Raw genomic sequence first — 24,769 nt, forward strand, 5'->3', positions numbered from 1 at the left:
AATGGTGGGGTTAGGTTGGCCTCATTTCCAGGTTCCATATCTACTTCTGTAAACCAGTGTCTACTTGAAAGGCAGCAGTGAAAATCCTCTGGCAGTAGTTTGCATGGCCACGATCACGCCTCCCTAGACACCAGCACCCACTGCTTGATGTTGGGGGCAGAACCACCTATATCCACATTGCATTAGTTTTCATCTGAACAGCCTACCTAAAGATTTCTGTGTATGTCATAAAGAGCTTGGGTTTCTCTCTTTATAGAAGAATGGCCTCCTTTCTAAAAGAAAGGAAGAAGGGAAGAGAAAGGGGACAGAGGGAGGGAGGGAAGGAGGAAGAAAGCAAGGAGGGAGGAAAAAGAGAAAAGGGCAATCAGTTGCAACTGGAGCAAACTTCATGCAAAATCAGCTTATTTCCTTCATTCTGCCCTCTCTTTCACCCTCCTTCTCTCCTTGCTCCACTCCAGGCACTATAACTGGGTAGAAAACAGAAAATGGCTTACCCTTGCCCAATGCTGTACTGTAAGGCACCTGGGATAATGCCTGCCTTTCAGCTTATGGCAACTCAATAATGATCAGAAATGTGTAGGAGAGGTCTGCAGGAGACAGGCAGATGGGATAGAGGCTTAAAACATTAGGACTCAAGTCTGGAAGGCATGTGCGGATGAAGGCGGGCACAGCACAAACCGGATGGACGAGGGGGCATGCTAGTGCCTGCATAGTTCAGGGGGTCAGAAAGGGAGACCCTGTCAGAAACCCCCTGATCTGCAAGGGGAATATCAAAATCTACTTTTGCTATTTGGAAATTAACCCCAGGAGACGTGTGTCCCTCAGAGGTGATAGTAGGTCTAATCAGGTGTAAATACATTTATAGCCATCTGAGGGTTCTTAAGGAGAGCTAAGGATGCTTGAGAAACAGGACTTGACATTTAGCAAGGTTGAATCATGGTAAGAATTCATACTCTCCCACAGAATGGCCTCTGAAATGGAATGTGGGCTAAACCAGAATGGCATGTTTTTTTTAGTTTCTTCCAGAGTAACTCTCTCTACATCACGATCATCAAATTTGATTGGCCAAAATGCACACAAATACCTTTGAATATGCACCTCCAATATAAAAAGATTTATTCATGAATTGTATAAATGTACTGATGTCCTAATATGTTAGGATATTATAAAATATGCTTTCAATACAGAAATTAAGAGGAATGAGAGTAAATTAATACAAATAGAAGGTTTATATTTTTTTTTTCCTACACTCAAAAAGACTGTGTTGTACACCCTACTTTAGAGACCGCCGCCCCATAGGATAAATAGAAACAGCTTGGGTCCAAGCCCACTGGTCTTGGTGCTTCCAGACTTGGTCCCCGCCGTCCATTCTCCCTACAGCAGTCCGAGGAATCCTTTCAAAATATAATCTGTGCAGGTGGGTCCTTCATAGGGGACTTTAGTCTCTATATTTCCATATAATTGGTTTTTCTGACATCCCCTGGATTCTATTTTGTGCATTTGAAATCATTCTACAAAGCATTCCACAGACCTCACCGTACTGCCAAAGAAGTTCATGACCCAAACAAGGTTAGGAAGAAATTACAGTGTGAGTGTTGCCGTGGCTTCCTGTCGTTCTCAGAATTCAAGTCAAAAGCCTATGCAGCCCTGTGGTATAGAGTCTATACGATCCGGCCCCTTTCTAATCTCATCTCCTACTCCGTCTCAGGGCCTTTTCACTTACTAACCCCTCTGCCTGGAACCCTTGCTCCCTCACCTCATTCAGGTCCCTGCTCGAGAGCCCTGCCCTCACCCATCCTCTGTTAAAAAAAAAAAAAAAAAAAAGTGATTCTGTCACTTTCCCCACACCACTTTTTTTTTTTTTTAATTTATTTATTTGACAGACAGAGATCACAAGTAGGCAGAGAGGCAGAGAGAGAGAGGAGGAAGCAGGCTCCCCACCAAGCAGAGAGCCCAATGCGGGACTCGATCCCAGGACCCTGGGATCATGACCTGGGCTGAAGGCAGAGGCTTCAACCCACTGAGCCACCCAGGCGCCCCACCACTTAATCACTTTGAAATTAGACGGCATGTTGTTTGTATTATTGTCTGCTTCCCCCACCAGAACATAAGTTTTCTGCAGTCATCTGTTTTGTTCACTGTGATACCAGCACTAAAGCAGGGCCTGGCTCAGTCCTGTAGAATACAGTGAATGAATAAAGCATCCTGGTTTGCAACAAAGAACCAAGTGACACAGTGGACAGGGCAGCCTGTGTGATTTCAGCCCCTGGCTTTCTATGTATTGAAATGGCTTACGAGTAGAAAATGTTTATCTGCTGGCCAATCCTCTACTCCAGGGAATGAAGTATGGAACTACGATGGATTAAATATTTCTTCACCATCAAAGGGCACTTCCACTTCTTTTCGATCTGCCTGAGCCTAAAGAAAGGCATATCCTGAAAATCTTCCTGTAATATTCAGCTCACATCTGGGACCACAGTCTCCTGAGCAACATCCCCTCTGGGAAACCAAGTGCGTCATTTTATGGAACTCATTTGTAAAGGTTCTCGCTGAATATGTGTTTGGGAAAGCATGAGTGATACGTCAAATGTACCACACCATAAATTTGGCTTTAAGATATAGATTGTGGAATAAAATATGAATGTGAAAAAATCGTGCATTCCAGGTCTAAAAGTCCTTTGAAAATAAACATCGTTAATGCAAATTTTCTGCATTCATTTCCTGATCTGCCAATTTTCAAGTTTCTAATCCAATTCCTAGAGAGACTAAGACCTTGACCTGTCCAGATTTCTGTTAAAATTAGTTTTATCTATTGCTTTTTACTTTTTAAAAAATGCTACTAGATTTCTGTTATCTGGGTATGTCGAGGGCCTGGTCTCCTTAGGATTGGGATTAGGAACCTGAAATTTTGCAGGTCAGGAAATGAAAAAATAAAATGGAAAGGAGGAAGAATACTTCATAATGAGTTTGTATTGCCTCTGAGTACATCTAGAGGAAATCAGCAAAGACCCAGCAATTGCTCTCACATCACACTCAGCAGCACTAGAGAATTTAAGCCACCTGGGGAATAAAGACACTGAGAGAGAGAAAATGTCACTAAGCTTTCTTATCGCTGGAAAAAGAGTAAGCAGTAAACATCACTCCACAGCTTGGCAATCCCTTCTCAGGGTATAGCAGTTGCAAGTAAAAAATACCCTAAATTATTAACTCTGCTTTGGAAAGCTGGCTCAGAGTTCCTCCCGGATTCCAGCTGAATCTTTCTTTTTTACACGGTATTTTAGATTAGGTGATTGTTGGAAAAGGAGACGAAGGCTTTCTATTCCAGAGCTTCAAGAGCATTTACAATAACTACATAAAACAAAATGTGTACTCATTTATTTACGTTCCATGTTGATTATTTCATTCAACCATTACTTGCTCACCCAAAAGTTCCAAGGTACTGGGACCCCTGAGTGGCTGAATTTGTATAAACCAGTAGTCACTGCACCGAGCACACACTTCCTCTCTTTTCTTTTATTCATAAAACAACTAATAAAACAATAACAGGCCTAGATCAGGTTAAATCTACAGTTAAATCTTTACGCCACCTTAAAGTGGTGGTTTAAAATGTATAACCCAAAAGTTAAACCATACCCTCAATAAGGGATAGTTCCTACTTCAGAATATGGAGAGGGGCAGGAAAGAATTTTGACATAATCCCACAACTACTGACATCTGCGGTGTCTAGGACAGTAGCCACTTGCCACATGTGGCTATGACCACTTGAAATGTGGCTAAGGTGACCAAAGAACTGAACTTCTAATTAATTTTAATTAAAATTAAAACTGAAACATTATAAAGAACATTTTATACTCTTGTTTTGATAGGACTACATTTAACTTTAACCACTGAAAATTTAGCATATGGATTTAAATATGCTGTAAGTACATAATACACACTGGATTTCAAAGACTTGGTTTCAAAAAAGAATGTGAGCTAGATCTCATTAATTTTTTTCATATTGGCTTTATGTTGAAAAGATCATAGTTCGGATATATTGGTTTAGGTAAAATATTATTATTAAAATTAATTTTTATCTATTCCTTTTCACTTTTTAAAAAATGTGGCTACTAGAAAATTTTAAATTACATATAGAACTTGCTTTCTATTTTAGACAGCACTGTTTTTAAATATATTTTCTATATGGAAATGCCACCATCACCTCGAGCATAAACTTTCTCCCCTGCCCAGCCCAAAAACTTGTTACCACCTTGCCTTCCAGATCCCTGAACTCTGATATGCATCTCTCCAAAACACCTCATCTGGTTCCATGGCTGAGAAGGCAAAGTCAAATACACAGACTTCTGGTCTCATCACTGATGATGAAAATACAGCCTCTTCAGTGTCAAGTTGGATTCAGTCTACACTAATTGTTGGCTCAAGTCCCTACCATGCGATAACACTGCTCAAGATTAAAGCTAAAAGCAAAGGGTCTCTGTATTAGAGGAGCTCCCAGGTGGGGGATGCCCAGGAGTGCATACCAACTACACAAGGCCCACATGTTTGATAAAGGCACGTGCATGACATGTAGAGGAGGAAATCCCTAAGACTTTGTAGGAACATTAGGGTGGCCATCCCTTGATGCCTCAATGAAACTTGAATCGTTACTCTATTGGAGAAAAATGGACTCATTATCAAAAAAAGGAATCCTCATCGAAAGCCAGATTCTTCTCACTCCGCCTCTACTGCCTAATAGCAATGTGGCCTTGCAGAGTCAGTAAACTTCTCCTTAGGACTTACTGTTCTTAACTGTGTGGGGAAGGAATAGAAAAAAGTCTGTCCTACTTCCCTTCTAGTTATGATGAGTCAATGGGCGTCCCTCAAGATTAATTTTTTAAAATCATTTTTATCATCTTTTTCAGAGATCACGCCAAAGAAGGTTTAATGTCAATTTGGAAATTTCAGTGTATTTTGTTGATTACCAAAGCTACAATAAAGTCAAATCTAGATATAAACTAAATTTGAAGAAAAAAGTTTTTAAAGCTTTCATCTTTTTCCTGTCAAGATGACGACGACGACACCATGTGAATTTCTTGAAAACAAATTTATAGGACACTTCTTTCGCTTACTAGTAAAGATACTATTTCCACAATTCAATTTGATGTATTTAGATAGGAACTTGATTATTTCAAAATATGAATTTTAAACTTATGGCCAATCTTTGGTCTTTTGCATTCAAATATAAAGACAGCCATACTGCAGAGGATGTATGCAGGCACAGGCTATGACTACCACAATGACCAACATTAGTCTTTGAATCACTTTTATAAATTTAATTTTAAGAATGAAGAGAAAGAAATGTTACCTTATCTCCACACATGTTCCAAACTTAGTTAATATCAGAAGTTATCAACAAGTCACGCAGAAAGTGACATCTCTAATGCAGGCAGGCACCCCTCAGTGGTAAACCAACCCAGAACAAGAACCCTTCCCCCAAAGATCCAATTCATTGCAGAGTCTGGCAACTCAGGTGTATGACTTCGAGAGTATATCGCAAGAAACAGATTCTTCTGCATGGTGGGTAGTAGTAAGGAAAAGAACAAATGCGGAGCACACAGCTTTGAGGGAAGACGGGCTTACCTGCTACCTCCTAGAGAGGACTGGAGGGGGCCTGAGGGCAGCGTGAGAGGACTGGTACCTGAGAGTCATGGGAACAGGGGGTGAATGGAGGGGAGGCTAAAACAAACCTCACCAGACCCAGGACCCAGAACCCATGGGTGTCATCAGTTGAACATATCGCAGTAGCTGATGATGCCTAATCTATTGTCCTAGGCATACTGAACTTTTCACTAACCAAAAATGAGAAAATATAAATCATTTACGATGAGGATGAAAGTTAACTTTTTGCTACATGTTTGATAAATGTGAAAAGAGATGCATCAGTGGTATAGAAAACCCATGGGCGCGGATAATCCAAAAACCATCATAGATATGATTTTAGAAGCTATCAAATGATTGGCTTCAGCATCCTGAATGTGTTCTGATTAGGCTAAAGCTAATATTAGTTGTTATTCCCTGATTATATAAATGCAAATGGTGGAGAAAAAGGACCCAAGCACATGATTATTTTATAGGCAATTTGCCCTAAAATTAAAAAGCAAAAAAGGAGGAGGAGAAGGAGGAGGAGGAGGAAGAAGAAAGAAAGAAAAAAAAGAGAAAGAAAGAAAAAAGGAAAGAAAGAAAGAAAGGGAGGGAGGGAAAAGGTAACTTTATCAATCCCCAAGAAGCCCAAATTGGCTAATTTACACAGAGATGATAAAGAGACGGGCTCTCGCCTGGACCAGCTACTATTCAAGTTGAATAGATATGGATCTAATTCTCTAGAGATTTTCAGAGGCAAATATTAAATCAGCCAAGCTTTAAACATCAATTTGTCGGCATAACTCTCTTCCAAGATGATCAAACACTGTTTTTCAGAGACTGAATTTCCTCATTAGTTAAAGCAATCCAAATATGTACCTTACCCGATGATGAAGTCTAAGAAAAGGGTAACTCAGAAGGGAAAGTTAGGTGTCACAAATAATAACCTAAGACAGGTGCTCTTCACATTCCACTGCCTATGCACTTAAAAACAGATGTCCACAAAACCATCTCACTTAGTTTTCTACCCTAATCTACCTTACATAAACCCCTCACTCTCTAGCATCCTCACGGAGGCCCCATACCCTGTCCCACTTTCTCGAATGTCCTCTACTAGAATGTATCCATCTTCCGCATGTCACCCCAGCCTAGTGTTTCTCCTCCTTAGAAATCTACAGTCTTGTCAGAGTTTACAGTCTTTGGTGACTTATTTACTATGTTCTGTGAGATATTTAATTTCTCATGCCTTGATCCCTTGCCTGGCTTGCCCCACCACAACATAGGAAGTGCTTTTAACACTGGGACGCCTAACAGCACCAATTCAACAACTGTGATTAAGAACCCAGTGTGTGTCCTGGCACAGGGCTAGATGATTCTCATTTGCTTGTCATCAACCACAATGTCCAGCACAGGCTCAGGCACATCATATGTACTCCATGTGACACTCACTAATTAACAGATTGGTGATCAATCAAAAATTAACAGTACAGAAAGCTTTGTGACCACTTTGTCTTCCAGATTCAAAAGCCCTAGCATGCATTATCTCTGAAATACCTCATCTCTGTCCATGGGTGAGCAGGCAAAGTCAAATGTCTAGACTTCTGGTCTCATTCACTCATGGTGAAAATACAGCCTCTTTAATGTGACAAGTGGAGTCAATCTACATTAATTATTAGTCTAATACGTACTGAGCAACAACAGTGCTGGAGATAAAGGCTAAAAGCAAAGGATCTCTGCGTCAGAGGAGTTCCCAAGCAGGGAAGCCACATGCGTGCATGTAAACAGCATGAGGCCACAGCTCGTGCAAAGACCCAGAGATGAGAGCCAGTGGTTTGTTAGAGTTGAGGTAAAGGATGAGTGTATAAGGAGGAATTTCAAGAACGGCTGGAGAGGTGGTAAGAGCCAGACCCTATGGAGCCTCGATGACAAGTTATTCCCCCCAGGACACTGATTGCCTTGAGGTCAGAACCCATGCTTCTGCATATTTATATCCTCAGGGCTTGGTCCAGTGTGCGGCACTACTACTTTAAAAAGCATATCCTCTGGGAAGTGATTCTAGACCAACTCTGATAGAGTTGGGTGCTGCTTCCTCTCTGTTCCTATAACTTCCTTTAGAAGAGTCTTATCATACTGCTTGAGTCATTTTTTACATGCTGTAGCCTCACAAAACCCAATGGTCCCTTCAGGAGCAGAGACCAGGTTTATTCACTCTAGTATTTCCAAGACTCAGGATGCTGAAGTCATGTCACAGATCCCTGATGAACTTAACTAAATGAAAACGCACATACATTATGAGTCCTTCTCAAACCTTCTTTAAACACTGTAACCTAGATCCTCCTACATCCTCTTTCTGCTGCTCCAGAATATGAATAATTAGGGAGAAAACACAATGATTGAAGCCACCCATGCAATCTACATTAACGCTCACACACAGACACACACACACACACACACACACACACACGACATCCCCCCCAAATCTGCAAACATTTCAGCACAAACATATTGACACCCACATATATAGAAACGCCCCTACACAATCTGTCAGCTGTATACCTCTAACCTTAAACAGCCTTAATTTTGTCTGTGCTAAACCCACAGCTACAGAATACTTTCTCCTTATTCTTCTACTTAATTTTCATCCTGGGACAAAAGTGTCAAGGCAATGTGACTTTTTACTTTGTTGAGGGAAAACATGCAAACAATATTAAGATATGGTTATTTTGATCCTATAAGCTTGCTTTCTCAACTTATTAATTCCCCATGCACTTCATATTATTCCAGTAATGCACTATTCCCATAAAATGCAAAATGTAAATTATGCTTCCATTCAGAACTTCTGGCATTCCACAGGAACCTAGTTTTCATGAAGTTATTTTGATTTTGCAATGTGCCACAAATGATACTAAAATTTTTCCTTTACCATGTTATACATTTAGAATTTCAGAACTCAAGTGTTTCAGGTTCAAATGTCTGCATTGCAGGCTAGAAAGAAATTATTCTTAAGACGAAGAGCATAGTGCAACTGCCAGTTGACTTTCTATATTCATTTGCCCTTTTTCTGTAAGAGAACCCCCAAATTTTAGTTGGGCTCATTGCCACCCAAAATTAAGACTATTTCCCAGCTCCTTTGCAGTAGTGTGTTAACATATGACTAAGTTCTGGCTGACAAGATGTGAGTGGAAGTGACAAGTGCAATTTCAAGCTGTACTTTAAAAGGTTGGGACATCCTCTCCCCTTCCCACTTTCAAAATAGCTGCATGAAAAGTAGGTTCCTGGAAAGTGGGCTTGGTGGCAGCCATCTTGAATTGTGTGGACACGGGCACTTCCTGAAGGACAGAGCCCCTAAGGACTGGGGACAAACAGGACAGAAGGAGTCTAAGCTTCTGACAACTTCCCAGAGCACTACTGTCTGAGATTCTGGATTTTTACGTGAAATAGAAAAAAAAAAAAAATCTTATATATTTTTAAAGCCTCTGCTAGTTTGCATCTCTGTTACAAACAGCTTCATCTATGTTCTTAATAATTCAAAGGGTAACAGAAACTGATGAATGAAAATGATACATGCCTAAATGGCCCACACTTACAGTATAAGCATTATATCACATCTCAGTCCACTTTTTTTTTTTTAACCCAGGAAGGTTACCAGAGCTTCTGTAAATGGTGTCCTGTGTGTGCAAGTACAGTTTAGCTGAACACACACACAGGACTCACAATCAGGAGAGCTGGGTTCTAATCCCAGTTCTTCCTACTTACTATGTGATCTTAGGAAAATTACATACTCTCTGAGTCTCACTTTCCTCCCTGCAAAGTGGGCCTAACCCCCTTTAGGATGTTGGCCTTTCAGGACTATTGTGAAGTCTGAAGAAAAATGATTATCTGTGCAAGGGTTTTGTATAGTGTAAAGCACTTACAGGCAAGGTGGTTATTAAAATATTCCAAACAAAAATCCTTTATGCAAGGTGGCTCATATCAACACCTAGTGGCTGGACATACTTTCCCCATGAATAAAGGGCCTGCAGTCACTGTTTTTAGCTAAAATGGTTAAAGATCAGTGTTATGGTCTTAGGAGCAAACTGCCTTTCATTTAACTCAATACCCCAAGCCCCAGGGCCTCAATCGGCAATGTCTTTGATTAGAAAGCCAAAGAGTTTAGACCAAACAGTACAAACCCAACACTGCATATAGAAAGGAAGCCCAAAGCCTGTGTACCAATAAAACATGGTGTATATCTCACCATGCCTCATATACCAGGCACTGAAATATGTTTGGCTTTACCTACTGGCAGACTCAAACCATGATGAGATGTCTATATATTCCTTCCTCACAGATATATACATAGAGTACAAACCTAAGTGTGAGAGAAAGATAAAATGTTATACACAAACAGGACAATAAATGTATCTTTTCAGAGAAAGCATCCTGAATGACCATCCTGAACCAAAGACTGTAGGCCCATCCATCTATCCCCAATTAATGGTAGTGTTTTACAAATCCTGGGACAATATTTAGTGAGCTCTCCTTACGTCCTGAGCACTATAGGCACCCAAGGTCTTTATGTACATTCTTTCCTTTTAATCCTCTCAATAGCTCTGTGAGACACAAGCTAGTATCTTCCCCATTTTACAGATGAGAAAACTGAGGGTCAGAGAAATAAAGCCACTCACCAAGTTCTCCAGCTCATAAGTGGTACAGTCAAGATTTAAACTCAGGCAGCTTTACCTTCAGTCCACTACCTTATTCTGATTCTTACTGAAATGCCAACAATTAAAATAGAATAAATGTTTACATTCCCTTTGGAAATATTTTCTGATAAAGCAAATCTTTCAACTGGAAAGGATGTCAGAAATATTTAGATGTACCCCTACAGTAGCTGTTCCAACTTTTTGAAAGTGGATAAGTAAATAAGTAATCTATTGTGACAAGAAGCCAGGAGTGTGAACTACAACTCAGGCCCACTCCCCCAGGCCCATCCTCAGTTCACAGAACAGTGGTACTTGCTACGGAACCTAGATGTGGGATACGCAGTCAATTTCCCTCAGAAAATACCACATATCAACTTTACCAGTGTTTTCTCCACTTAAGTCCCTCTACTTTCTCAAAGAACATCTGTTTAGCCTGACATACCCCTAGATAAACCAAAGATTGTACCCCCGCAAGGCCAATAGTTAAGCAAGGGCTTCATTCTTAACCCATACCTAGGAGTGCCTGAGAGTCCTGCAGAGTAGAAGCATAAAATGAAGATGGCCCGTTGTTGGGATATTACCTCCAACCCCTTAGCAGAGGTGAGTTTGTCTGCCCCTCTGCCACATCCTCTCCCACGCCTAGCCCACTTGCCTGACCCAGAGGATCTGCAGTGTGTGTTGTGCAGGGACGAAAGTCACACTAGGGCTGGAGAACCAAACAGGGCCTCAAGATGTGCTTTAAGACCACAAGGCTTAAACATGTGCTCGGTCCAGGAGTGCCTGGGTGGCTCAGTCAGCTAAGCATCTGACTCTTAATTTCAGCTCAGGTCATGATCTTAGGGTAGTGAGACTGAGCCCCACGTCGGGCTCTATGCTGGGCATGGAGCCTGCTTGGGATTCTCTCTGTCCCTCTCCCTCTGTACCTCCCCAACCTGCTCTTGAGCATGCTCTCTTTCTCTCTCCCTCTCAAAAAAAAAAAAAAGATGTGCATGGTCCAATCTGGTAGCCACCAGCTGGAGGTGGCTCTTGAGCACTTGACATATGAGCAAACTGAATTGACATGTGCTTTAAATGTAAAATACACACTGAATTTCAAAGACTTAGTATGAAAAAAAGGATGTAAAATTGGCCATTAACAATTGTTTATACCAACTGGGTATTGAAATGGTAAGGTTGGATATACTGAGTTAAAATCTAGGATTAAAGTAATTAATTAGCACAGCTAATTAATAAATTATTAATGAATAAACTAATGAAAATCTTAAAAGCGGCCATAAAACTTATATGTAAGTATATACATGGCTTGCATTATATATTTCTATTGGACAGTAATCATATAAGATACATTTAAGAATTTGGACTTTATCCTAAGAACAATGGTGGCCGTGGTGAACCATTAAGCTGAGGCATAATGCGATCAGACATGAATTTTCAAAATATCACCCTGGCTACAAAATGGAGAACGGGCTGCAGAGGGAAATGAGTTGAACCGGGAGGGCCCTCGAGGAGGCTCTACACAGGCTGGGTGACAAAAGATGGCGGCCAAAACACGGATGGCGTTGTCTCTAGCAGCAGAGATGGAGAGAAGTGGACAAATAGAAAGTGCCAACAAGACACGGATATTGATTGCATAAGGGGGAAAGGAAAGGGTACGGATCAGGGATGCCCCCCGGGTTTCTGCGGTCAAGACTGGGTGGCCATTCGGCTTCCACACCCTAATAAGCACGCACTGGGTAACAGTGGCCCATCAAGTTACCCTGGGACGGCAGCAGGCTGTCTGCATGAAGCCCCCTTGCAAGGGGCAGGGGTCACGGATGCTCTGGGGGACTCTGGAACCAGCACAGTTCTGAAGAGCTCCCAAACAAGTAACTCAAGATTTTGCCAAGACAAAAAACACTTTGGAAAGCTGTTGGAAACGCTGAGGGTCACTGCTGCTGAGACCAAGAAGTAAGTTGAAAGCCCAACAACTGGGACAGGCTACAGTGGAAGCAGGGTGGGGTCTTTGCTTCCCAGGCCTCTTCCTGGCTTCCTTCCTAGGAAATTCCAGGAGACTGCAACAGGGGAACGGGCTCTGGAGGCAGACTGGCTTCAGAAGTCAGGTCAGCGCCTGACAAGCCGGGTGCCCCTGGGCTCTTCCAGGTTGACATCTCCTCCTCCCTCCTTGGAAAAAGCCCCACCTACCTTGGGAGGGTTCAGGACAAGGACACAGGTAGGGCACCAGCACCCTTGCCCCAAACCAGACCTGGGACCACGTGGCCTTCCTCCTCGCTGGCTGCTGTACCCTCCCCACCCGCCCACAGAAAGGGGTGACAGGTGCATCGGGACCTTCCAACCTCAAACCAGCTCACCTCTCAGAGGCGAAAGCACAATAAAACTGCAGGAGAGCTGGGCAGGCTGGTTCACTGTTCATCGCACCAAGAACCAACCACCACACCACACGGCAGGGACATGAGAGGCACGCTACTTCCAGGGCAAGCGTTATCATGAATAATTAAAGCAAAGCTCTGCTTATCAAACTAAATGAACAAAGGATGCCACTGACACATCAGGCACTTCTTGTTGTTGTTGTTTCAGGAGGCCCTTTATTCTCAGTTACTGCTGCTTCTAATTTGATCATCTTCAGAGGTCTCCCTATCAATTTGGGTAAATTAGCACGCTTCTCCTCCGTATGGAGCTGCGGCCGTAAATCACAAATATGAGTGTGTGTAAAGTTATACAGCACGGGCCCAGTGTAATAATAAACACATTTATATTTTATAACTGCTGCTTTCTCCACATTCGAGCTGTCTCATTGCCTGGGCCCCGGGGGCTCGCAAGCTCTCCCCACATGCCCTGTGCACCACAGTCTTGCTTTGTGTGCAGGTTTTGTGCCCCCTCGGCTCAGCCCCCTCTCTGCCAAATGCCAGCGGGCTCCTCTTTGTGTCACAGCACTGGGTAAGGTGATCATACCCGCTCAGGGCACTCTGTGCGGCACAGCAGAGACACAAATGAGCAGGTGACCTTTCAAACCGTGTCAAAATGGGCTCTTGACCCAGAGACCTCAAAACTTCAGTGGTCTCACTGTCTAAATCAGCCAGCTGAAAAGACCTATGTTTGCACAATGTGATTGTGTTTACACAAAGATTTAACGCCTCAATAGAGCAAAAGCTGTTCAGTTAATTTTAATTATTGCTTTATTCTTCCACAACAGAGTAAAAAAAAATTTTTAAATGGTTAACAGTGAGCCGGTGGTAACTGATCCCATAAGCTTTGTGCATATGGTCCTTCCAGCTCGAGCAATGACAGTAGTGGGAAGGAAGTATGCAAGGTTTCCTTAGCCGAAAGGATTCTTTCCAATACCTGCCTTTGCTTATTAAACACTCTTTGTGGAGAAGATGGACACCGAAGAAGACGACAAAACAGCCTGGAGACTGGAGTGTGGTGAGAGGAAGGTACACAGATGGGTTAAGGAAGCCTTCTGCATCATTGGCAGCAAACTTTGCAACCAAAAGGCAAATATCAAAGGGGGATGGCGGCCCTGCCAACTCTAACGATTTATGATGGTTATTTCTTTAGCAGGTAGAATAAATAAAAGAGAAAAGTAAATTTGAAAATACAAGGATATATAAGAACACAGGATCAGAGGGAAAAAATAAATATCTAAAGGCAAACAACCCTCAAAAAGTAGAGCCCAGAGGGGTCACATGTGCCTTTCCTTCCACCTTCCAGGGATCTTTCAGTGTTAAAAAACCTTTTCTTTCTGCAGATCTCTGGAAGACAATGGAAGTGCCCGTTGCTTGGAGGTTCCTCTAGATCCCTGTGACAATGTTAGAAAAACCGCTCTTCTCCCTCACTGTGTGCTTTTGTGAATACAGAGGACAGACTGCTACACACAGCAGCAGAATCTAAACCTGAGTTTGGGGTCTTTGACCATTAGGGGATTTATAATTCCTTTATGGAGCAAGTATTTTTCTCCATAACATCTTTAATATCCTCCAAAAAAGTGGGGCAAAAAAGGGATAAAACACGATTATCTTTAACCCTACATTTATCATACAAATAAAAGTAAAAGCACAAATTTTTGTTCACACCCCACCCCCCAGCAAAGCTCTGATATAGCCAAGACAGCAATGGGCAACTTGTACATCAAGATTCATCCATTCATAGCTTCCTCCAACTTCCTGAAGGCACCTTCATTTGGATTTTCCAGTATAGTAATAAACGAGGACTGTTAAGGTGCATTCTTTTAAGGGGTCAGAGTGAAGCTTCTGTTTATGACATCTCTCCACAAATTTTCTACAATATGCAAATACACTGGTATTAAGATATTACTTCAAGAATCAATCCCTTGCATATGTTTGCATCTTTGTTTTTTTTTTTTTAAAGATATTATTTATTTATTTGACAGAGAGAAATCACAAGTAGGCAGAGAGGCAGGCAGAGAGAGAGGAGGAAGCAGGCTCCCTGCTGAGCAGAAAGCCCGATGTGGGGCTCGAACCCAGGACCTGGGATCATGACCTGAGCCGAAGGCAGCGGCTTAACCCACTGAGCCACCCAGGCGCCCCATGTTTGCATCTTTGAAATGAGCTTTCTTTCTTAAAATGGAAAAAAAAAAAACAACTAAGATCAAGGATTTCTAAGTTCAATCAAAATAGACAGGATATAGGAGTATACAATATTCTTATGCATTATATGATTCCATTTTCTTAGCTCTTCTGAATTTGCTGTCATATTAGACAACTAAGAAAATAACTCATGTGTTACTCAGGATATGTGTGAAATAAGTAGAATGACAAATATTAGACCATTTATTCTGCTGAACCATAACAATATACCTAAATTCATTTATATCCTCTTTTAACTCAGGCACACTTGCCAAAAAAAAGAAAGGTTTCTAAAGGAAAAACACCGTAAGGTTGGCTCTACGGCTCAGCAGAGAAACCCGTGAAAGATCATCCTCTGAGCCTCCATTTCCTCGTCTATAAAATGGGGGCAATGAGAATATTTACACCACAGGTGAGTGACGGTGAAATGACATGCTACGTATGTGAAAGCACTTAGTAAACTATAAAGACTAATGCAAGTGATATTATGGCCCATTTACTTGGACAAAGCAATAATATGGAGGCAGCCACTCCCAGTCTGGGTACCCAATTGCCTTCTCATTCCCAAGGCCAATCTGAGTAGGAAGGCCTCAGCCTACCCTTTCTTTAGCCCATCTGCTCTGGGGAGTGGTCTCAATAACAACTGAACAACTCTTCAGGTCATCAAGCTAAATATTCCTAATTCCCTACTGGGTCTAAAACTAAGGTCCGATAACAACTGTGATCCAAAACGTGGCACTTACCATGACCCCAGGAGGCCAGCTCGCTAATCGCAATCCTTCCAAGAGGCAAGGGATAAGCTAATCTGTGTGAAAGACACAGATGTCACGTACTCCCTCCAGCCACATTCACATGTATGAGAGGAATAATGTCAGCAGTATTATCTCCAAACAGCAAGGACAATGCCATACAATTATAATAGCATATTGTCCATTGTATGTGGGGATGACACGTCTGACAATGTTATTTTCTATGCACGTGAATGTAGCTGAAAGGGTCAATGCATAATTCACATCTCCTGACAGAATGTAAGCATAAAGTATGTGTCCATTAGATAATGTCATTTAAATCTCTTTACCTTCGATACCACCTTTCTCCCTGAGAACTCAGAATGCTTCTCAGTACTTTCTGCCTGGTGTTGGAGTGAACCGGAATCATGAACGGTAGGAAACCCAGAAGCCCATCTGAATGCAATGCAGTTTTCCTAATCAAAGTTCTCTTTTCTGACTGAAAACACTTATTTCTGCACTAACAGTCAACTTTCTTTCTGGTAACAAGGAAACAACCATTGTAATTCAGTGAGGTTGCTATATGTCCGAGGACAGGTAGAAGACGGTCGTTAGCGCCCGGTCGGCTAAGCCCACTTGTCCAAAGCTGCCCTCCCACACACGGGCCTAGCAGCTCATGTGACTCAAATCCCTGCCTCAGCAAAATCTCAAATTATTACAGGTCAGGAGCCTTCCACAAAGTCGGGGAGAGGGGGATGTCGCTTGTGAAGAGTTCCAATCACAAATGTGAAATTTAGAAAGCTAAGCATCTAGCAGAGGTGGAGAGATTTCCCTCATGTCATAAGGGGGGAGGACTAGCACATCTAAGTCCTGACAGAAATAATAAATTATACAACAGTTATACCTAGTCAACATTTAAAAGATCATAAAAGGGAACCAACACCTGGTGGGTGGTCTTAAAAGGATGAGGAAATATTTTGCACGTGGTTCAGAGGAACACAAAGAGAAGCAAAGGACAGCTAAGGTGATGTGAAGCCAGGGTTTCCCAACCTTGGCACCACTGATGTTCAGGGTGTGATGATTCTCGGTGGGGGGGTGTCCTATGCACTAGGGGATGTTCAGCAGCATCCCTGACTTCCATTTACCAGATGCCAGGAGCAGCAGCCCCTCCAAGATGGGCAACCAAAACTATCTCCAGACATTGCCAAACATCCCCTGAGGGGAAAAATCCGCCCAAGTTAAGAATCACTGTATTAGGCAACTAATGATCTCACATTGGGGAGAATGCCTGGGCTAAAAGGGTTGCTCTCACATATAATGGGTTCTTTAGCCATCGAGAGGAGGCCTCAGGACCTCCCCCCCCACCACCACCCTTAAACAATCATGCGACTTTCATGTTCCTGCCGGACCCTCATTAGCCTCACAAGTTCCTGAAGGGTCAGGGAAGGCTCACTGGAGTGGCTCAGCTCCTGGGGTGAGCAGGCAGCCATGGGAGATGTGAGTACAAGGTGTCCCTAAAGGGCTAAGGACAGACTCCAGCTCCGCTCCTCGAGCACAGGGTTGAATCTGCCCCACCGAAGGGGTACCTGCTTCTGATTCACACAAAGGCATGATGTGGGTTAGCAACAGCCCTGCCGGGCAGACAGCAGCCATCAGGTTCCTCTTTTTCAGGTCTGTCAACTGATTTACCTGACATAAGAGGCAGCAGTATTACGTGGAGATGAGAATTAGGAAAGCATGTGACTGAGAATTGAGAGGTTGAAGCAGGTAGGTGGAATGCCTCCTCTCCTCAACCCCCAAAGCACGCCTGCATTCCCACAATTACTTTCACCCAAAAAATAAAGATAGCTCACCCAGAAGAGCAGGAGGACAGGAGGTTCAGAAGTGAGTACTGGTGTTCATTCATGGCTGGGGCTTTCCATGACTACTTCAGCCTTCGAAAACCCCTGTTTGTCAGGTCTTACCAGAGCCAGAGTGCAGATATGAAACCACATCCAATGGATGGGAGAAGAGTGGTGGGAAAGACAAACACCCAGAGATCTTTGGACTTTTCACTCCAGATCCTGTTTCGGTGGACTAGGGATGATCCATATACACACACGGAAAGTTACTCTGACAATCCATCATCAACAAAAACTAAATGCTCAAACAACCAAAACCACCCCCTCCCAAAGTCAAAATATAAAACCCGTCAAGCGATGGAGGAATGTTTTGACATCTGATGGCTCCCATAATCAAATGGCTAAGTCCTTCTTAGGACTTACTTAGTAAGTACTTAGGAAGCGCTTCTGAGTGATTATTAACTGGTAGCAGAAATAATATTTTGCCTGCTCTGTAGTTTTACTCTGATATAAGGTTTTCTTTTGCAGTTGGAAAGCTACTAGTGGTTAGCTGGTTTAAGGTCTGTAGAACACTACAATATTCTCTTCATCATCCTAGCCTAGTTTGAGGTCTCCCACCTATGTTAAGGATACTTATGCAGAAATGATTCCACAGAGCCTAATCTGGTCTGATAGTGATTGGGCTTGCTGCTCTGAATAGAACTCTCCCTGCCTCACTTTCCATAGGGGATTGTAGATTTCATTAGTATGGAGAACCAGTACCCGCCATTAGCGTCAAATAAGAGTTGCCTTTGCTAACTATTTCTCAGCACAGTCACACAACATGCTCAGAGTTTTCTCAATAAGATAGCTCTTCTGCAGGGCAATGAAGTTGCCTCTTCAAGGGGCCTCAATCTGCATACCCCTTCTGGACCATTTAAAGTGAATCCTTCATTAAGTATCACTGCACTTCTGAAGAATTCTCCCCACTCTTCCAGTGAGAAATGGAAACCTCTACTTAAATAGGAGATACGATAGATAGAAAGGAATTACACTTCTTTTTTTAAGATCACAAGACTGATTTTAGGCTTATTTTGCACCACATTTGTTCGTTTGCTATAAGGAAAGAAAATAAGGTGTGCAAAACACGCATTACTTTTGGGTAAAGGCACATACCACCAAAAAGCATTTGAGACATTTACTGTGCACAACAGAGGAATGAAAGCCATAATGAAAAGTCATGGATCTAGAAGTCTCCTTTCACTCCTTCTTAATGAATAAAACAGTTGGGAAAACCTGATAATTGCTTTTAGTCCACTTTATTTCTTACTTTATACTCTGTATGATATCAAGAAGAATGGCTACAAGAGAATCTGGTCCATTTAAGAGATAAAGTGGCACTGCCTTTATGATGTTAAAGATGCTGCTTTGTTATTAAGTTAGTAATTTTAATATTTGTGCAAATACTATCAATGCCTGTATCAAATATAAATGTGTAACAACTTGCTAGTTCAAAAGAACTAGCAATCATCATTTAAGTAGTCTTCAAATATCTTATTTCTTTTAAGTTACATTCAAAAGGTATGCAGAGAAAAGAAAAGACTCCAAGATTCGAATGTGTTTTCATAGCTAAAGATTTAGTTGAGAAAGCAGGATGAGGGGACGCAGGTGCCAGACATTGTGTAGAATTTGCACTTATGCTCCATTAATTGCCAGCATATCTTCCTTTTCCTTTTTCCTCCCCTCCCCCCTTTAAATCCCTTTGGAAAACAGCAGAGCAGCAGGCCCAGACTGGTACCCAGCAGCAACACCAGGAGCAGAAGTAGCCAATTAGCCTCCAGAATACAAAGAGGGGGGAAAAAATGATGCAGTTACCTAGCAACCAGAAAGAGCAGAAACAGCTGTGTAGCAGGCCCAGGCTGGTACCCAGGCAGAAACAGGATAGCCAATTAGCACACTGTATTTAATGCTGATGTGGTTTCCTAGTAACAGGCTGTACAAGTCTGTCTGTTGCGTTTTCTCCCTCCCTTCCTCGCATTTTCCTCAATCATGCACAGTATTACTATTTGCCCTAATTACTGTTTCTCCACTGCTTCGAGCGGCCATTATTTTGTCCCCAGAGAAATTGGAAGAACTCAGAAAAAAAATCTTCCGTAATGACAGTATTTAGTTTCAAATTTAGATTAGCTGTAAGCCTTGAGACACTAAACAACAACAACAACAACAACAAAGAATGAAAAAAAAAACAAAAAAGCCAGCAAATCGCCTTGTGCCTAAATTTGTAAGTAGCCTATGGGACCTTTTCTATATGCTAATATTTACATGTGGGTGAAGAAAAAAAAAATTTAATAATGCATACTGTCATTTTGCCATATACTACATTTCCGAAGAGGCTGAATCCTCTGTGTGCTTGAGTTTATTCATATTGATTTTCTGACACTCTCTCCTGAACGCTAGGAACATAAAATGTCTTATTACCTACATCAGAGAAGGGAGATGTATCTTTTGTTGTTCTTTTAAAAATACCAATACTAGTTTCAACAAGTTCATGACCAATTGAGAATTCAGTACGAACAATCATTATTTCCTCTCTACAAGAGGACTTGAGTACAAGTAAAGAGTGTGTTTGGCCCACAGTTAGGGGATTCAAACGTGGTAAATTAATAATCCCAGTAATGAATTCCAGTAATGTCACCTCCAGTGAGGTGACATTAAACCCCAAGAACATACAAAATGAAGATAGAAAACTTTTAAGAGTCTCATGCTCTACCGACTGAGCTAGCCGGGCAGTTGAAGATAGAAAACTTTTAGAAGTAACTACGCACCACTTTTCTCAAGCATTCCTACTGCACCTTGCTGCTCTTAGACCAGCACACATACAGAATATGTACCAGTCAAGCTTTTCCAGGTTCTATTCATCAGGGCATAGATTATATAATTCTACATTTTTTTTTTAGGGCATCCATTAGACTCCTAGAACCTCTCTCACTTAACAGTGCCTTCAATTGTGAAACCATTTATAGTCCTTCTTACAAAGCATTCCCTCATACGAAAATAGCCAGGGATCCAGCGGAAGACATTATATACCATAACACACTTAACCGGGCAATAATCTACCATGAAAGGAGAGGGCTTTCTCCGCTGAAGGGTTTCTGGCTTCCTTCCCTAAAACAAAAGGATCGATGGCTTCTACCAACTTTAGCTAACCTAGTGAAACAGGTTAGATTACCCTATCCCAACAAAGTTGGGATTTTAAAAAACCATATCTCATTTGCCTGAAAACAATATACCTGACAGTTTTACTTTACTGAATTCCATAAATTAAATGTCAATTATAGTAATGAAAAGAGGATGCATTCTGATGGCAGAAATAACAAAAGAAGCCTAACTCTTATGTTTTATGATATCAGATGAATGGCTTACAATATAAAATGAGTTTTAAATTATAAATGCACTTTATCTTACAAACAAAATAAAAGGGGTCTAACCTGAATGCAGATAACTTTTGAAGGGAAGAAAAGAAAAGATGCAGGGCCAAAAAAAAAAAAAACCAAAAAAAAACCCAAAAACAAAAACCAGGGACCGGGAGGATTCTGCCAACTAGGCCTAGCTCAGGACAAAGCTGGGCCTATGCTCTCTAAAGAACTGGTAATGGGGTGTCCTGGTCTTCCATCCCTAAAAGCTTCTGGGGTCCAGTCCTAGATCAGTGCCTGACTCTCCTACCTCAATAAGCACAGATGGTGAAGGAGAAGGAAAGGTGAACAGAAATATGGGACAAACCATGAAAAGCTTCTTCTCTCTGCAGACACTCTTAAATAATTTAAGTGGGTTGACCTCCATTATATAAGCTAGTCAGACTCTAACACTGGCAACCAAACATGGAGACACCGCAGGAATGAGGAACAATTCTGTCACTGGTTAGCCAAATAACCAGCACAATAAAAGGTCACTAACTTTTGATTACTTTGAATGGTCTTGCTTCTACTAACATTAAGCTTAATAATTGTCATGTCAATATATGACTTTTAAAAATAGTTGAAAAGAAGTTTCTCTTAGAAAATGTAGAAAATCCAGTAGCAGAAGAGAGAAGGGGAGGGCGTCAAGGTGGGAAATGCTGCCCCAGCTTCCAACCCACCCCACCTTCCCTCCCTACTTCTTGAAGATTCCTGAAATTCCACTAACAACCTCCCATAATCGAATATTTAAAAAAATAATAATAAGGCATTTCATTCCGACATAAAGACAGGTAATAAAGGAAGGCTTCAAAGGCAGGAAGTGAGTCAGTGCAGGCAAGCATCAGGTGTAAGGTTCTTGGGTGGGGCATGAAGAAGGAACTGAGATTTGGGCAATCCAGTTCACCTCCATCAGGGTGGGGATAAATAAAAATTGTCTGGTTGGAAAGAGCCGGGCTCTCACAATTTAATACCTGAGTCACCTGGCAGCTTTGAGTCCCACTACACATATGCCCACAGTAGCCTAGATTCCCAAAGAGTTCCATTTGCTTATTGGAACTAGCCTCCTTACCTGAAATGTCTGTGTTCTCTTGATCCATTTTCGAGGTTTCAACTATAATTTCTACTAAACTCAAACTGGCTATTTTTAAAAAAAAAAGACAATCATTTTGTAAATATATTTTCATCTCTCCTTATAGTTTATCTAAGCCTTTTTAAAGGATTATTCCAGTTTAAAAACTGTTTTTTTTTTTCATTACACATAACCTTCTTAAACTCCTTTGTTGTCTGATTCAAACAGAATCTCATCACTGTTTTAATTTCAAGAGACGTAAGTATTGTCTACCCCCAGCTCATTCTTATAATGTCACTTAGCCTGTACTCTTTACAAAAGTCCACTTAATCTCCTCAAACCTCCCAATATGTACAGGCTAACAGTGATCATCACCATCATTAATATTCTTATTATAATAGAAACAGCTTCTGTACGTTATCTATTTATTAAAGAGAACAGTTTTGGTTTTAAGTTCACACTTGGCCTTCCCAATGTCACTCTTTCATTTGCAAAGACTATTCACGACCTTCTTTTTCCTCTTCTCCATCAAACAGAGCTGGCCTAACCTTTAAATCTTAGAATTTATAAAATTCTATTACTTCCACTGCCTTTTCTGAAGTGAGATTCCTCTTTTCTCTTCCCTCATTCCCACCCCCAATCCACACTCTCTTCTCTTTTGAGATCAGGTTCCAAATATAGTGACTTTATAAAACCATTTTCAGATTTCTGCATCAAAAAGTAAGGTCCTCGGAGATGGGGGAAGGAACAGTGTGTAGTGTAACGGGTGTTCAAGAAATATTGTTTATGATGAAATACTTAGTAATTTCACACTTTTTTCTTTTCCTTCCATTCTCATTTTAACATGTTTATTTACTTCATGACTACCAATTATCCATTAAAAGGACATCTGAAATAGGCATCCCACGAAGCCTACATTTATTACCATATTATAATAATAAAATAAATGTTCTTGCTGTGTATATGCTGAGTTTACACCATGCCATCCAATATAGGTTTACCGAAATTTATCTTCATAAATGTTAGGAGCTAGCATATTGCTAAATTATCATGTGGTGAAGCTCTAAGAATTTCTTGAGTCATAAAATTCTCCCGTCAATTGTTTTCCCTCATCTCATTCCCACCGTTCTTTTCAAACTCTTTCTCTTCAGCTCTCCAATATGCTGAATCCAAACTATCACACCCTTCTATTCAACTCTCTCCACCTTCTGAACTCAACAGTTAACCCTTATTCTAGTTTCCATCCCATAATAGGGCTTTAATGAGTTTCTGCCTCAACACATGGATAAACTTCATTAGCAGCCATGTGTCTCAGCATATTAAAGGCCTTTTAATGCCTTAAAATTGCCCTGTTTCAGTTGCTATTGTATAAATTCAAAGAATTCTTATCTATGGGGCTGAGGAGGTTGAAAGTGTTCGATGGGCCCCCTACAGTTCCAGACTGAGGTATTTAATTTTATCCTGCTGGTATGCCTGACCTTGAATTAGGGCTTCTATTTATATAAATTAGTGTATTATCACATTGGCATCATTTGAAATGATGAATAGTGTGAATAAACACCCTGTCCAAAAGGAGAAAAGCAACTTTTTCTGAATCGTCCCCACTGCTTCTGACCTCTGACAGGCACCCCTACTCTCATTCAGCGCTGCCTCCCTCTGCACTCTTTCTTAGAAGGGCTGTCCCTTTCCCAGGGACTGCTTACTCAGTGGCACAGCGCCTGACATCTATGCTTGCTTATTACCCATTCGGGGGAATGACCGAGAGAACAAACAAAGTGAATAAGATGATGATCTATCGAATAGGATGCAAGCCCAAGGGACAGGAGGCCTGGGTCACATTTTCATTCTGCCAAGGGCAGGTCAGAGAACCTGAGCTAAGGCATTTTGACACTGCTGGTTCTCAGTCTCCCCCATATGTGATAATGCTTGCCCTAATTTCAAAGTGATGGAGTATTAGCATTTGTCATTTTAACGAGTGAATTGGGACTATTACAACAAAGTCTCTCTTCAATTCTAAGGCAAAAAAAATGGTTTAATAGTAATGACCATAATAACAATAACTATAACCGTAACAATAATGGGCCTAGAAACGGAAGACCATCCCTTTGTAATTTCCCTGTTCTGGTTCTTAGTCACTTCATGAGGCAGTATGTTTAAGGACCCTCCCAACTTTATTCTGTTTAGAAGACACTCAAAGTGGTTTTCATTGCCAATTTGTATTTAAACTATGTTTCTCATTTCCTCCTAATAATGAGTTATTAAGAGAATAACTACTTGATTTCTTTTCCCCTTGCTCGTTAGTATAGACATTAAGAGCTCAGACTTGAGGAATAATCTTTGGTTTGAATCCTGGGCCAGCCACCTAGGAGCTGTGGGACATTGGACAAGTTACTTGACCTCTCTGGGCCTTATTCCTTCACAACTATAAAATAAGAATAGTACTTACGTCATTAGATTAAAAAGGTTAGTATTTGTAAAAGACTTAGAACAATGCCTAGCATGTAACAACTGCTTTATCTTTGTTGAATAAATAAATTATATTCCAAACTTTAAAGAACTTTCATTATATGCATTCAATAAATACTTCTGTTTGTCTTTTAAACATGACACTCATCTTTTTATTTATAATATTTTTAGCTACCTTTTTCATTTGAAAACAAACTATTTCCCTAAATCCGAGTTAAACTTAAAAATGGTAACACCTTAAGACCTGCCCCACAGCAACATAAACTGTTAAACTGCACCCTTGTGTTATCTTCCCACCTAAAAAGCACCCCTTTACATTTATTGGTACGAAATCCAGAATGCCC

General features: G+C 41.2%; 1 protein-coding gene across 4 annotated transcripts in view; it reads right to left on the reverse strand.

The window, feature by feature from the left end:
- Window positions 1-24,769, reverse strand: part of KLF7 (KLF transcription factor 7) — a 90,828-nt gene that overhangs the window by 17,955 nt on the left and 48,104 nt on the right. The window lies entirely within an intron of this gene.

Source organism: Lutra lutra, chromosome 3 (assembly GCF_902655055.1).
Source record: "Lutra lutra chromosome 3, mLutLut1.2, whole genome shotgun sequence".
NCBI classification, from domain to species: Eukaryota; Metazoa; Chordata; class Mammalia; order Carnivora; family Mustelidae; genus Lutra; species Lutra lutra.